Source organism: Hypanus sabinus (assembly GCF_030144855.1).
Source record: "Hypanus sabinus isolate sHypSab1 chromosome X2 unlocalized genomic scaffold, sHypSab1.hap1 SUPER_X2_unloc_7, whole genome shotgun sequence".
NCBI lineage: Eukaryota > Metazoa > Chordata > Chondrichthyes > Myliobatiformes > Dasyatidae > Hypanus > Hypanus sabinus.
In genome coordinates, this window is record NW_026779007.1 from 1,091,783 (window position 1) to 1,108,463 (window position 16,681).

The window sequence follows — 16,681 nt, forward strand, 5'->3', positions numbered from 1 at the left end:
ACTCTTCATGTAACTGAAAACTAAACTTTTAGTATCCTGATTTATATTATTGGCCAGTTTGCCCTCAAATTTTGTCTTGACCATTCTTATGGCTTTTTTTCATTGCCTTTTGTTGGATTTTAAGAGCATCCCACTAATCCAACATCCCACTCATCTTTGCTACCTTATATGCCATTTCCTTAGGTACTGAAGACCGCATTCGATTTTTCTTCAACCTTATATGCTTCACATTGAAATAGTATGTGTTTCGACAGTTTCGTAATGACAAAATGTACGCAACACAGAATGAAGTTTTCCAATTAGTTACAAGGCATAATTAAGCATAGTGTGGGCATTTCTAAGTCGAGTCAATATCATTCCTTCCCTTGTTTTAAGCCCTTCTTGTAGAAACCCAACAGGTTTATGTATTCTGTAAAGGTGTCTGTCCTTATGTCCATTATCCTACGTCTTGCCATAAGCCCCTAATTCTTAACACTACCAACCCTTTAGCTTCTAATTTGCTAAGTGGAAGGTCTATATCCACAGCTTAACATTTAACAGCTTTTGGTACTAAACAGTCAACACTATCATTTCCCTCAACAGTGTGATGTGCAGGGCCATAATGTGTAGACATATAAATCAAACTTTATATATCAAATACCGTTTGAGGAGTTTTCAACCATCAATCTGACCTAATGCCAGAATGGACTGTTTAAGACTCATCAAAACCGAAATGTATTCTGAGCAGATTATAAGGACCAATTTCCTCCACCCACTGTAAGCCTAAACTGTTGGTCAAGAATTCTGCTTTCTATGCTGATAAATGATTACAAGTCATTTCTTTATTATTACCTGCAATTCAGGCACAAAGACAGCCACACCAACATCCCCAGTTAACTTATCATCTGTAAAAATGGCTACTGTATGATAATAACTTTCATTAATATACTGATGAACCAACAGACTCTCAGGCAGAACCGAATCCGATTGTGTAACTAAACTCAGCTGAAGTCATTGGAAAAAACAAGTTGGGGTTACGGAGAAAGCTACAGTGGGACATATTGTATCATCAAATACACCCATATTCCCAGTGTGATAAGAACCCAGCCACCCAAAACAAAAAACACTCTTCTTGTGATGTCCCCAACCATCCTCCAGCACACCTTTAACAGGATAATCATATCCTTGCCCCCGCAAAATATTCCAGTATGTTGACATCAACTTGAACCACTGTTACTTTGAGGGCAATTGTCCCATTGCAATCAGTAAAGCCAAAACAGGAGACAACATTACCGCACCAGAACACAATCTTAAAGTCTGTAATTGTATCACATACAAACATTTTTAACTTGAAGATGAAGCTGATCCATAAGCCACACAGACATAATCAAGAACAGATTAAATTAAACAAATATAATTGGTCAACAAAGATTTTCATGTTGCACCCAAGAATACCCACATAGATGTCTGAGGAGATTTAAAGCTCCTTTACATTTATCAATTATTTTACTGATAGGTGCTTCCACGTCAGCTTATTATCCATCCACATACTGAGAAATCTTACCACTGACACTTCCACAAGACATTAATCATATAATTTTAAATCAAGTGCAAGGCTATTGATGCTGTTTGTAAACCACGCAATGTGTTTTAACGACTGAAAGCTTAAAATCCTCATCAATCTGTCCACTGTTTGATCTATTAATTGTAAATTGCAATTAATACCTCTAATCTATAAAGCTACGTCATTTGTATATTGTGATTTACCCAGGCTATCCCATTTTCCCATCTCAGAGAAAAGAATCATTAATCATAATATTAAATAATGAAGGGCTTGTGGGATCCCATTCTTGGACAGTCCATCCAAAAAAAACTCAGAAAAATTATACAGTGTCCCTCTCACTCCTAATTTAATCAAAAGTCCTTTCTTCCATTTCATTTCCCTTTTCAGTATCAAGAAATACTGCTATTACAACATCTTTATTTAATTCTGTTCTCAGAATATCATTTTCCAAACCTAAAACTGAATCTAATGTCATTTTATCCTTCCAAAATCCACTCTAATAAAACACTTTATCATCACTCTTTCCAAAATATAACTCAAGTGCTTGATTACCATACATTCCGTAAGTTTACATAAATGAGACTTTCACGATATAGGCCCCATGACTCGAAGGATCAAATGGGGATCAGTCAGGTTTTAGAATAGGCACTACTATTTCCATTTTCCATGAGGAAAGGTAAATGCACAATTCAAACATTTAATATTTTCACAAAAGCGAATTATATACAATTACAATTTCAAATATCACTCTTTCCTGGGAACACCTGACCTGCATTATTAATAGACTTCTTAAATTCATACAAAGAAATCTCTCCATCAGTGATACTATCACTGCTACAGCTGACTTCCAGCACATCAGGGTATTCACTGAAAAACATATCCCTACATTGTTTAACTTCTTCACTTAAATTATCCTGATTATGAATCTCAACAAATGACCCAGCCAGTAACACAAACTTCCCTGTTTCAGTAACAATCATTTTGCCCTCATTAATCAACACTGGAATATTATGATCCCCACAAACTCCCCCATTTTCCAAATCATATCCCAAACAATTCCAAGTTTGATATCCCTTCCAATATTATCTCCATATAACCTCCGGTAAATCACCTACTTCCTCACCATGGCCTTTGCCCTTTTATTGTTAATAATGTCACTCGGAGACTGATGCACCATCACATACAAACTCACATTTCTCCCAATTTGCTTCCTGTCCCGTTATAAATCCAAATCCAAACTCATAGACAGGAAGGCTGACTGACGTTCACATAAACTAATCACCCTCGGAGTTCCCATTTGAGCGACAGTCAGTACAGCCAATGACAGCAGCGGTCAGTGTTAAGTCTGAGCTACGATAGGCTGGAGGAAATCGGCCCATGTTTAGCCCCCCCTCTTCCGCTCCGTTGCCATGGCGGAGATCAGCGAGTCGCTTCTGTCGGTGTCGCCGGCCTCGGCGCCCACAAGGACGGGTGTGATTCCCCTTCGCGCCTCGGTGGGTCTGTTTCGGTGACGTCTGTGGTGGCTGACGAAACATGCTTTGACAGGGAGCGAGCGAGGTCCAATGACTACAACTCCCAGAAGGCCGCACTGATGACGTTATGGTGTTGTTAAGGGGTAAGGTATAAAAGCAAAATGGAGGAAAATGAAATGCATTACGTTTTCTGGACTGTGTCGTACCTTCAATAAACAATTAAATTAAAAGAGAGATTCGAGCGAGAAATAGATAGAACAATACCGCACAGTACAGGCCCTTCGGCCCACAATGTTGTGCCGACCCTTAAACTCTGCTTCCCCAAGCTTAAATTCCTCCATATATCTGTCTAGTAGTCTCTTAAACTTCACTAGTCTATCTGCCTACACCACTGACTCGGGCAGTTCATTCCACGCACCAACCACTCTCTGAGTATAAAATCATCCTCTAATATCCCCCTTGAACTTCCCTCTCCTTACTTCTTGTATTGAGCAGTGGTGCCCTGGGGAAGAGGCACTAGCTGTCCACTCTATCTATTCCCCTTAATATCAACTATACCTCTATCATTTCTTCTCTGATCCCCCTTCTCTCCAGAGAGTAAAGCCCTAGGTCCCTTAATCTCTGATCATAATCCATACTCTCTAAACCAGGCAACATTCTGGTAAATCTCCTCTGTACCCTTTCCAGTGCTTCCACATCCTTCTTATAGTGAGGTGACCAGAACTGGACAGAGTACTCCAAGTGTGCCCCAACCAGAGTTTTGTAGAGCTGCATCATTACTTCGCAACTCTTAAACTCTGTCCCTCGACTTATGAAAGCTAACACCCCATAAGCTTTCTTAACTACTCTGTCTACCTGTGAAGCAACTTTCAGGGATCTGTGGACATGTAGCCCCAGAGCCTTCTGCTTCTCCACACTGCCAAGTATCCTGCCATTTACTTTGTACTCTGCCTTGGAGTTTGTCCTTCCAATGTGTACCAGCTCACACTTCTCCAGGTTGAACTCTATCTGCCACTTCTCAGCCCACTCCTGCATCCTATCAATGTCTCTCTGCAATCTTTGACAATCCTCTGCAGTATCCACAACACCACCAAACTTTGTGTCTTCTGCAATCTTGCCAGCCCATCCTTCTGCCCCCACATCCAGGTTGTTAATAAAAATCACGAAAAGTAGGGGTCCCAGAACTGATCCTTGTGGGACACCACTCGTCACAACCCTCCAATCCGAATGTACTTCCTTCACCACAACTCTCTGCTTTCTGCAGGCAAGTCAATTCTGAATCCACCTGGTCAAACATCACTGGTTCCCATGCCTTCTGACTTTCTGAATAAGCCTACCGTTTGGACCCTAATCAAATGCATTACTAAAATCCATGCAGATCACATCCACTGCACGACCCTCATCTATATGCCTGGTCACCTCCTCAAAGAACTCCATCAGGCTTGTTAGGCACGATCTGCCCTTCAGAAAGCCATGCTGACTGTCACTGATCAGACCATGATTCTCTAAATGCCAATAAATCCTATCTTTGTGAATCTTTTCCAACAGCTTTCCCACCACAGAGGTAAGGCTCAATGGTCTATGATTATCCGGACTATCCCTACTACCCTTTTTGAACAAGGGGAGAACATTCGCCTCCCTCCAATCCTCCGGTACCATTCCCGTGGACAATGAGGACATAATGATCCTAGCCAGAGGCTCAGCTAACTATTTCCTCGCCTCGGATGCAGAACTGTGAAGTGACAGATGGAGTTCAACACAGATGAAGAGATTCATTTCTGCAGGTCCAATTTGAACACAGAATGGTAATTAATGGTAGGACTCTTGGCAGTGTGGAGGGTCAGAGAGATCTTGGGGTCCATGTCCATACGACACTCTAAGCGGCTGTGGAAATTGGCAGTGTTGTTAGGAAGGGGTCTGGTGTGATGGCCTTCATCAACCGTGGGATTGAGTTCAAGAGCTGTGAGGTGATGTTGAAGCGATATTTCTCCTAACCTGTACATAATTAATTGTATTAAGATGATGAGAGGCTTTGAACATGTGGATACCCAGAGGCATTTTCCCAGGCTTGAAGTGACTAACACGAGGGGACGTAGTTTTAAGCTGCTTGGAAGTCGGTACCGAGGGAATGTCAGGGGTAAGTTTCTTACACAGAGAGTGGTGGCTGCATGGAATGCACTGCCTGCAGCGATGGTGGAGATGGATACAATAGGATATTTTAAGAGACACTTAAACAGGTTCATGGAGCTTAGAAACCTAGAGGGATATACGATCAGGAAATCCTAGGCAGTCTCTAGAGTAGGTTACATGGTCGGTACAACATTGTGGGCTGAAGAGCCTGTAATGTGCTGTAGATTTCTGTGTTCTGTGTCAGAGACAGGCAGAGGGATTAGTTTAAATGGACTGGAGGACAGCATGGAAAGGTTGGGCCAAAGGGCCTGTGTTAGTGCCGTAAGGGAGGGGTTCTGTCCCAAACATCGACTCTATTCCCCTCAACAGATGCTGCCTGACTTGACAACGTTCTTGAAAAGTTGCATTCAGTTCTGCTTAGCACTCTGTACAAAGGATGTTTTGTGCTGGAAGAGTGCAGAGGAGATTCATCATGATTGAGGGGGCTTGTGTTCATAAGTCCATAACACATAGGAACAAAATGAGGTCATTCAGCCCATTGAGTCAGCCACCTTTCCATCATGGCTGATCCCAGATCGCACTCAATTCCAGATATCTGACCTCCCGCCGTATCCTTTGATGCCCTAACCGATCAGGAAACGATCAACTTCCACCTTGAATATACCCACACACTCGGCCTCCACCGCAGTCAGTGGCAGAGCATTCCACAGATCCAATACTCTCTGGCTAATAAAAAAAATAAGCTGCTTACCTCTGTTTGAAAATGTGGCCCCTCAACTTTGTGGCTGTGCTCCACCATAGGAAATACCTTCTCCACATCCACCTTATCCAGTCCTTTCAACATTCGGTAGGTTTCAATGAGATGCCCCGCATTTTTCTGAGTTCCAGTGAGCACAGGGTCAAAGCTGCTAAATGCTCCTCATATTTTAACCCCTTCATTCCCGAAATCATCTTTCTGAACTTCCTCTGGACTCTCTCCAATGACAACACATCCTGTCTGAGATATGGGGCCCAGCACTGTTGACAATACTCCGTGCGGCCTAACTAATGTCTTATAAAGCCTCAGCATTATCTCTTTGCTGTTATATTCATGGGGCGAGATTGGACTGTGTTGATCTACAGGGGGATCTTGGAATCCAAGTTCATAACTCCCAGATAGTGGTTCCATTGTCAGGCAGTTATGTTGCAGTTGTATAAATTTCTAGTTTAACCACATCTGGAGAATTCCATTCAAAGTCAGGAATAAGGCGGAGGTTTTGGATGGTGCTTGGAAGAGACTTAACAGGATGCTGCCCGGATAAAGTGAGACCGGACAATCTCGGGGAATTTTCCCTGGAGTGGCAGAGGCTGAGGGAGGTCTGACGGACGTTTACAGGAATGTGAGAGACACAGACAGAGTGGACAGCTGGGATTTTTTCTCTAAGGAGGGAAATGTCCAATGCGAGTTGGCATGAACTTTAGGAGCAGGGGGGAACAGATCCTCATTGGTCCTTTTTGCAGTATTGAAGTATTTTGTAATTTAGTGCATTTTGTATCTTTTCTCTGCATTGCTGCTGTTGAAAAAAAACAATTAGAAAAGACGATGATGTTAAAAACCTGACTCAGAATGTTTAAAGGAGATTTGCGTTTCAAGTTTTGTTTTTCATTCCCATAGTGGTGGGTGTCTGGAGTGAATATCGGGTGGTGGGGGAGGCAGATATGATAGAGACTATTAGATACCACGTGGATGTGAGGAGAATGGAGGGATGTGTTCCTTGTGTAGGCAGAAGGGATTGGTTTAGTAAGGCATGAAGTGACCAGTTCAATTGGTTCAGAACAACACAGTGAGCAGAAGGGCCTGTTCAAGGACAAGTACAGCAAGCAGAGCAGGTAAACTGGATAAAGTGATCGCACTCAGAGAACAGACTGTGACATCAGTGGATATATGCCGGCATCACAGTTCTCTCACCAAAGATACTTCACTGCTGGATAAAATGAAGTTTGTGATGTTCATAACCGATGTGGTGAATTGTCCTGCTCAGACATCTCATCCTGCTGAGGAAATTAAAGTTATTGTGAAAGCTGCAGAAAGTTGTCTCGGTGTAACTGGTGTTTTGTCGGAAGCTTTAAATGAAGTTTTGTTGGGTGGGGTATCTGTATCCCAGTCTACTTGTGAAGATACACTATTGTAATCAGATTACAATATTGAATGAAATGCAAGAACTCTGTTTTATAATCGCCTATACTTTAAGAAGTTTATTTCTCATTTGTCAGATTCTTCTGATGTTATATCTGTTCAGGAAACCTGCACATTTTAGGTTTTTATTCCTGTGCGGGATTATATTGTCGTTCGGCTTGACAGGTTAGTTGGTAGGGGGGGTGGTGTTGCCAGATTTATAAGGAAAGGGGCCGGGTATAGAGTTGTAAATGGCAATAAAATGTTTGAGGAAATTGTAGTAGAAATTCTTTATTCAACAAGTATGTATGTAATTTGCTTTTCTGAAAATATTAACTTACTGAATCATATTTAGAGGTTCAGCCATCCACTTTCCTCATGGAAAATGGTTGTTGTCACAGTGTCCATTCTAAAACCTGCAGCTCCTCGCCTGATCCTCCTTGTTATAGGCCAATATCATGAACATCTCTGTTATGAATACTTCTGGAATGTGTGGTAATCGAGCGTTTGAATTATATTTTCGATAAAAGAGGTGATTTCACGTTTTATCAGAGGGGAATTCAGAAGGGTAGAATAACATTGGAATCAGTTTTGGGTTTGGAAGATGATATTAGGAAAGCACAGTTAAATATAGATGTTGTAACAGCAGTTCTTTTACTATTTAAAAGGCAGATGGTGTTTATGGTAGGAAAGACTTATGAAATTGTGGAAATGAGGATGGAGGAGGTGATTATCGAACCTTTTCTCAGTTTTTTAAAATTGAATGTCTTGGCTCAGGTACAGGTGGGCAAGTTATATTCAGGTTGGTATGAGATAGAGATTGGGATCCTAACAAAGCAGTATGTATTACTTCACAATATAATTAATGATACTTTTTCTGAAATAGATTTTGGAATGTGTAAATCACTGTATGCAGATAATGGAGCTTTATGCATTAGAGGTAGAAATTTTGATTTCACTATACAAGGGGTGATTGATCAGTTTGTGGCCTAAGGTAGAAGGAGTCAATTTTAGACAACCTAGCACATTTATTTTTCAACATAGTCTCCTCCTACATTTACACAGTCCAGCAGTTGTGGAGCATACGGATGCCTTCTTTGTAAAAGTTGGCGTCTCCAGAAAGTGGTCCGCAACAGCAGTGATTGATAAGTTTGTGGCCTAAGGTAGTAGTTATACAGCTCTCATTACATGCACGTGCAGTTCAACTCCTTGAGTGATTATGCAGAAAGTTTGAAGTTAATAATTTTTGTGGTATTTCTGTTTCAAATAATTGAAAATTGCAAGTAAGCACTGTCTGAGAAAATGGACAACATCGGCCTTTGTGGAGTCATCTGCTACCTCGGTCTCAAGGGCTTCTCACCCAAGGAGGTCCAAGAGGACATGGTGGCAACACTAGGGGAGGGTGAAAAATAAATGTGTCAGGTTGTCTGAAATTGACTCCTCCTACCTTAGGCCACAAACTTATCAATCACCCCTTGTATAGACGATGGACTCTCAATTAATAAGCTCAAACATTTGGCAAATTAGATGGGATTTAAGCTTTTACTAGCTACAAGACAAGTTATGTGTTTTCCAAACAGGATGAACAGACCTGCACTTGATTGGAACTGATATGGTCAAACTCCTTAAAAGGTGTCAGTGGTGAGATTTCCAGGCATGTGGACAGATAATAAGCTGACATTGAAGCACCGGATCAGAAAATAATTGATAAATGTAAAGAAACATTAAATATTCTCAGTTATCCCTGTGGGTAGTCTATGGTGTTACATGAAAATATTTGTTGACCAAATTTATTTGTTTAATTGGATCTGTTCTCGATTATGGTTGTGGTTTATAGATCAGCTTCATCTTCAACTTTATTATGTTTGTGTGTGATACAAGCACAGGCTTTGAGATTGTGTTGTGGTGCAGTCAGGTCGTCCTCTTTTCGGCTTTACTGGTTGAAATTATGGAGTTGGAATTTAATGTTAACATACTGGACTAATTTAAGGGGGAGGAAATTATCATCCTGTTCAAGGTGAGTTGGGGGACTGTTGGGAACTTCACAAGAAGAATGTTTTTAGTTTTGGGTGCCTGGGTTCTTATCACGCTTGAAACGTGGGTTGATTCACAATATGTTAAGAAAGTTACTGAGATAGTTTAACAATTTTTACAGAAGGATGAAAATATAATTGAACTGGGAATGTTGGTGTTGCTGTGTTAGGCGTGAATTATAGGTAATGATAAAGAAATGACCAACCATCCATTTATCAGGATCTACAGCAGAACTGGTCACCATCATTTCGTGCTCACAGTGGGTGCAGGGAATCTGTCCATGTAAAGTTGTCATTTGTTCAGATTCCCTTTCGGTTTTTAAAAGTCTTTAAACAGGTCATTCTCACAGCAAGTCAGATTTACTCATCAAACATTATTTCATATACAGAGGATTGGACTCGGGGTTTGAGGGACTACAGAGGGACTTAGACAGCTTCGGAGACTGAGCAGTGAAGTGGCAGACGGAACACACTGTCGGGAAATGTACGCTCATGCTCTTTGGTCTCAGAAATAAAAGGGTTGGTTATTTTCTAAATGGAGAAAAATGCAGAAACGGAGATGGAAAGGGAAGTGGGAGTCCGTGTGCAGGGTGGATTTGCAGGAGTGGGGAAAGCAAATGTGAGCTCACTATTCATTGGAAGAGGATGAGAATACAAAGACACAGATGTAATGCTGAGTCTTTATAAAGCATTGGTGAGGCCTCACCTGGAGTACTGAAGCAGTGTTGGGCTCTTACCCTGGAAAGATGTGCTGGAACTGGAAATGGTTCACTGGCTCATGAAGATGATTCCAGGATTAAACGGCTTGTAATGTGAAGATCGTCTGATGGCTCCGGGCCAGTTTTCACTGGAATTCAGAAGACTGACAGAGTGGATGTGGAGAGGATGTTTTCTCTGGTGGGCGGGTCTAAGACCAGAGAACGTAGACTCAGAACAGAGGGTTCTCCTTTTGGAACCGAAATGAGGAGGAATATCTGCGCCAGAGAGTGTTGAATCTGTGGAACTTGTTGCCCCAGGCAGCTACAGAGGCTAAGTCATTATGTATATTTAAGACAGAGGTGGATAAGACTCGTGATTGGTCGGGATATGAAGGGATACGGGGCGGTGTGGAGGGGGTGTGGCAGGAGAGGACTCCGAAAGAGAGGTAAAATGGATCCGCCGTGATGAAATGACGGAGCAGACGTGATCGGCAAAATGGTCCTCTGGGGTCTAATACAGGAATGACGAACTACTCTGAATTTATCCGGGGTCCTGGTGAGAGAGTACATAGGTCTGGTCCCCTCTCAGAGTCAGTCTGTGAGATAAAAGGAATGAAGTGGTTTCCCAGATTGATTCTGGGGCTGTGCTGGTATCCTCAGAGAGATTACACTGACTGGGACTATCTCAAAATGAGAGAAATAAGAGGTGGTCAGACTGGGACAGACACAGTCTCACAGGGTATTGACAGGGTCGGGTCAGGAAAGATGTTTCCCCTGGCTGGAGTGTGGAACCAGGGGTCACAGACTCAAAATCCGAGGTCAGCTCATCAGGATGAGGGGTATTTTTCTCAAACACAGTGTGGCGAAACTTTGGAATTTTCTCCACTAGGTTTACGAATTTAAAGAAAAAATTAGGGGCCCAGCGATTATGGGAACGTTGCAGGAAAGTGGAGCTGATGTCAAAGATCAGGCGTAATCGCAGGAAAGGACAGAACAAGCGTAAAGGGCCGAATGGCCACGCCTACTCCTGTTTCTTATTTTCTAAAGCACGGGTTTACCTTTGCGCCTTGTTCTCCTTTGTCCTTCAGCTGTTCGGATTGCACCGGAGATCCATCGGCAGCCGCTGCGGGGTAGCTTCCGTCTGGGAGACAGCTCCAGACAATAAGCCCTGATCCACGGCGGGGAAAGGGCGGGCGCCCTCCGTGTAGCTGAAACATCTCATAGTCTCTTCACATCTGCTATCGGAAGGATTCAAACACCCGGCCGGTGTTGCAGCCTTTACTCGAGATACAACTCGCGATCTGCCACCTCTCCCCGGATCCACTCGCTCCCGGTTCCATGTTCGGTGAGCTCAGCGTCCCGCCCACCTACACTCCCCAGCCAATGAGAATATGCGTCTCCCAGCGTACCGCCCACCTAAACTCCTCCGCCAATGAGAACATGCTGCTCCCAGCGCTCAGCGTCCTGCCCATCTACACTCCTACGCCAATGAGAAAATGCCGCACACAGCGATGTTCACTGATTGGCTGAGTGTGTCTGAAGACGCTCTCGGGAGCCGGAGATGTCAGTCTCCATTTGTTCCCAGGATCAGGGGGACGTTCCCTGAAACTCAAAGTGCAAAGCAAATGTTATTATCAAAGCACATCCAACAACCTCGAGATTCATTTACCTGCGGAATAGCCAGAAAATCCATAGAATGGTGCCTATAACGGCATCAGTGAAATATCAACCAGAAGAAAACAAACTGTGCAAATACAAATATAAATAAATAGCAATAAATAACGGGAGGTGAAATAACAAGATATAAATTCGCTAAAGTGCGAGCATTGGTTGTGGGAACATCTCAATGGATGGACAAGGCAGTGTAATTATCCTCTGTTGTTCACGATCCTGATCACTGGGGAAGGGATCTGTCCCTGGGGATGGCAGCCGCTGTCCCTGAACCTGGTGGTGCGAGTCCTGAGGTTCTTGTACCGTCCATGTGATCGCAGCAGAGAGACAAGAGCTTGGACATCGATGGGTTCACCACCGTCAGTCAGCTGGAGTGGGTGGGTCAGAGTCATTGGAAAGTCTCCCGGATGAGCCAGGTAATATCACGGGCTCTTTGTGGCGCTGTGGAACATGGCCACTGTTCTGGGCAGGAATCTTTCTGCATGGCCTGAACACTGCACGGCACTTCCAATGAAAGGAAATTCCATCAGCGCCGCACCGACTGCGATCTGCGTGGGAGTGTTTCAGATACTGGGCAACCGCGCACACGGGCAGCACAGCGACAACAGGGAGTAACACCAATGAGAGAATGAAATTGTGGTACGTCATAGGCTGACGTTTACGGTCAGTCCAGAGGCCACAAATCCCACAGATTAGCGACTCCCTTGGTAAAGAAATTCCTCCTCATCTCCACTCTGAAAGGATGCCTCTCTATTCTGAGCCTCTGTCCTCTGGGTCACCACAGGAAACATCCTCTCCACATCGAGAAATTTCAACACCTGATAGGTTTTCAATGAGGTCCGCCTCATTCTTCAGAATTCCAGTGAGAGAGGCCCAGAGTCATCGAATGCTCCTCATATGACAAGACTTTCATTCCCGAGATCATCTTTGTGAGCAACACACACAAAATGCCGGAGGAACTCAGCAGGCCAGGCAGCATCTATGGAGAGAAAGAACAGTCGACCTTTCGGGTCGAAACCCTTCGGCAGGACTTCAGATTAAAAAAAAATCTCTCAGAGTAGGTTGAAGGAGCGGAGAGCGAAACGGCGTGGACAGTATCATGAGCTCCCGCTTCATTAACTGTGAGTGTCCCTTTAAGAGATTGGACTGTGACGTCAAAATGGCGGAGCTGGGTTCTGAGTGACAGCCAGGAAGAGAGAGAGAGAGAGGATACATGAACAGTTTGTGCTCGAAAAGACAGTGTGACTTGTGTGGGGGGGGGGGGGGGTAACTGGAAGAAGCCAGCCATGAAGACTGGCTGAAGGCTCCCCTGAAGACTGTTACCATCTTATAAAACATCGCACCACGAGCTGACACGGCTCGTTGCAAAATCCGGACAACTTTGATTATTCTCCCTGCTCGGAGAATTACTGAAACATCGACGCACTGCCTGTGGCTAAAGTAACTGTCACGTTGATTGATCCATGTGTGGTTCTCTGAAGTATTGGTGGCGATCGCATTTTCGTTTCCCTTGTACAAGGAGTCGAGGGGTGTTGTCACGACCACTCGTGTCAAAGGATACTTCTCCGGACACACTTCTGCGTGGATTCTTGGGATTTCGACGACTTCAAACGGCGGTGCCTGTCACTCGGTTAACCAGTCTGACAATCCTCTCGTAAATATTTCTCCGAGTTATCTTACAAGTTGTACGTTTCGACACTGGATTTCAGAGACTGATTTGGGGAAAAAGCTTTTCAGACCTGTTCCTAAGCTTAATTGTTTGGGACACACACACACACACACACACACACACACACACACACACACACACACACACACACACACACACACACACACACACACACACACTACAGTTTACTTTGACTAATGTCTTACATTATAAGTAATTACTAATAAAAACTGTGGATTTAGAATAAAACCTGCCTCCGGTTGTGATCCGCAGTTGCTGGTATTTTGTTAAGATCGTAACAAGCGATTGGTGAAATCGGGAGGGAAGATGAAGGAATACGCTGAGAAGTGGATTGGTGAAGACGATGGAAGAACAAAATCGGGAGTGGAGCACCAGAGGGAGGCAAGGGAGTAACATGCGAGAGGAAAAAGGGAATGGGAAATGGCGAATGAGGGACATCACCGGAACTTTGAGAAATCGCTGTTCATGCCACCAGGTTGCAGTCTATCCAAACGGAATAGAAGGCGTTGGTTCTCCAATGTAAGTGTAGCGTGATTATGACAGTGGGGGGAGGCCATGAATGGACACATCAGAATGGGAATGGGAAGTGAAATTAAAATGGGTGTCTCCTGGGAGATCCCACGTTTTCTGGCGGACGGAGCTTAGATGCTTGTCGAAGCGATCTCCCAATCTCACTCGGATCTCATCGATATACAGGCGGCCACAGCGGGAACACTGGACACAGACTCACAGGTGCCGGCTCACCTGGAAGGATTGTTTAGGATCCTGAATGGTAGTGAGGGAGGAAGTGTATGGGCAGCCACCCATTTTAATTTGTTCCGCTTGCCAGGAGGGATATCAGTGGGGAGGGATGAATGGACAAGAGGGTTGCGTAAGGATCACTGCAGAAAGCACAAATTTGGGAGTGGGTGATTGTGCGCGGGAGGGAATGATGTGCTTGGAGGTGGGAAACATTTGGAGGTGCCAGAAGTGTCGGAGATTGATCTGGGGTGGTAGGTCTGGACAAAAGGAACCCTATCCCAGGTAGGGTTGCGGAAATATGGGGTAGGAGTAGATGTGCGTGAAGTGGTAGAGATGCGGTTGAGGGCAACGTTGATGGTGGAGGAAGGAAAGTCCCTTTCTTTGAAAAAGGAGGACATCTCCTTCGTTCTAGAAAGGAATCCCTCATCTTGAGAGCAGATGCAGCGGAGACGGGGGAATTGAGAAGGGGACGGCGCTTTTACAAGCAACACAGTGAGATGAGATCTCGTCCAGAAAGATATGAGAGTCCATGGATTTTCCACGGACATAGATGGATAAGCTGTCTCCATAGTTAGGGTCATTGAGATGGAGAAAGGGAAGGGAGGTGACAGAAATGGACCAGGTGAATTTGAGGGCAGGGTGGAAGTTTGAGGTGAAGTGGATGAAGTTGACGAGTTGCAGGAAGCAGCACCAATGCTGTCATCGATGTAGCGTAAGAAAAGTGCGGGACGCTCACCAGTGTGGGTTCAGAACACAGACTGTTCCACGGAGCCGACAAATAGGCAGGCCCAGCTGGGACCCATGCGACCCATGCGAGTGCCCATGGCTACCACTTCTGTTTGAAGGAAGCGGGAGGAGCCAAAGGAGAAATTATTGTGAGTGAGGACAAGTTACGCTAGGCGGAGGAGAGTGGAAGGGAAATGGTTGGGTCTGGTGTCCAGAAATAGACGCAGAGATTTGAGGCCTTCCTAGTGGGGGTGGGGTGGAGATGTGTTTGGACTGGACTGGATAGTACAAATAAGGTGATGGGGCCAGGGAACCTGAAGTCCTTGAACAGAATTACAGCGGGTGAGATGTCACGGATGTTGGTAGGAAGGGACTGAACCATGGGGAAAAAAAAAACAGAGTCGGGGTACCTGAACCTGAAGTCCTTGAACAGAATTACAGCGGGTGAGATGTCACGGATGTTGGTAGGAAGGGACTGAACCATGGGGAAAAAAAACAGAGTCGGGGTATGCTGAGGGTTCACTGGGGAGGAACAAGCTGAAACAATGGGTCTACCTGGACAAGGGGGTTTAGATTTAGCGGAGGAGGTAGAAACAGGAGCTGAGGTTTCCGGGAAGTTTGAGGTTGGTGGTGTTGGGAGATCCTCAGGGTCAAAAAGGTTGGTGATGGTGTGGAAGACGATGTCCAGGTGTTCCTTACTGGGGTCCAGTTGGAGGGGTAAGTAGGAGGAGGTGTCTGAGAGTTGGTGATGGGCCTCAGCAAGGAAGGGGTCAGTCCGACAGACTACTACAGCACCTCCCCTATCTGCGGGTTTGATGGAGAGGTTAGGATTAGTGCAGTGATCAATGTGTGTGTGCAGTGATCAGTGCAGTGCTATGGAGCTGTTGTTGAGGGACCAGGTGACTGAGAGTTGGCGATGGGCCTCAGCAAGGAAGGGGTCAGTCCGACAGACTACTACAGCACCTCCCCTATCTGCGGGTTTGATGGAGAGGTTAGGATTAGTGCAGTGATCAATGTGTGTGTGCAGTGATCAGTGCAGTGCTATGGAGCTGTTGTTGAGGGACCAGGTGACTGAGAGTTGGCGATGGGCCTCAGCAAGGAAGGGGTCAGTCCGACAGACTACTACAGCACCTCCCCTATCTGCGGGTTTGATGGAGAGGTTAGGATTAGTGCAGTGATCAATGTGTGTGTGCAGTGATCAGTGCAGTGCTATGGAGCTGTTGTTGAAGGACCAGGTGACTGAGAGTTGGCGATGGGCCTCAGCAAGGAAGGGGTCAGTCCGACAGACTACTACAGCACCTCCCCTATCTCCGGGTTTGATGGTGAGGTTAAGATCAGTGCAGTGGGAGTGGAGAGTCCAACGTTCGGAAGGAGTGAGGCTGGAATTGGAGAGAGGACGTTGAAGTCTAAACGGTTAATGTCACGTCAACAGATATAGTGGGGTCCTGTTCAAATTCCTGTGGATCCTTTGAGTCCCTTCCGAGGTCAGCACATCTTTTCTTAGACATGGGGCCGGAAACTGCTCACAATGTTCCAAGTGAGGCCTCTTTGTAAAGCCTCACCAATGCATCCTTGCTTTTATGTTGTCCTCTCGAACTGATTGCCAACATCACATTGGACTTCCTCACCATCGACTCAATCATCGTTACTTCCTCACCATCGACTCAATCATCGATACTTCCTCACCATCGACTCAATCATCGATACTTCCTCATCATCGACTCAATCATCGATACTTCCTCATCATCGACTCAATCATCGATACGTCCTCACCATCGACTCAATCATCGATACATTCTCATCATCGACACTTTCTCATCAT

The 16,681-nt window shown here is 44.8% G+C and overlaps 1 long non-coding RNA gene across 1 annotated transcript; it reads right to left on the reverse strand.

Moving 5' to 3' along the window:
* Positions 1-2,955: 2,955 nt before the first annotated feature.
* LOC132385954 (uncharacterized) lies at positions 2,956-12,667 on the reverse strand. The gene is made up of 3 exons (XR_009509353.1): positions 11,448-12,667; positions 11,090-11,398; positions 2,956-3,131 (listed from the first exon to the last, which is right to left on the reverse strand). It is a non-coding gene; the product is annotated as an uncharacterized LOC132385954 (long non-coding RNA).
* Positions 12,668-16,681: the final 4,014 nt, after the last annotated feature.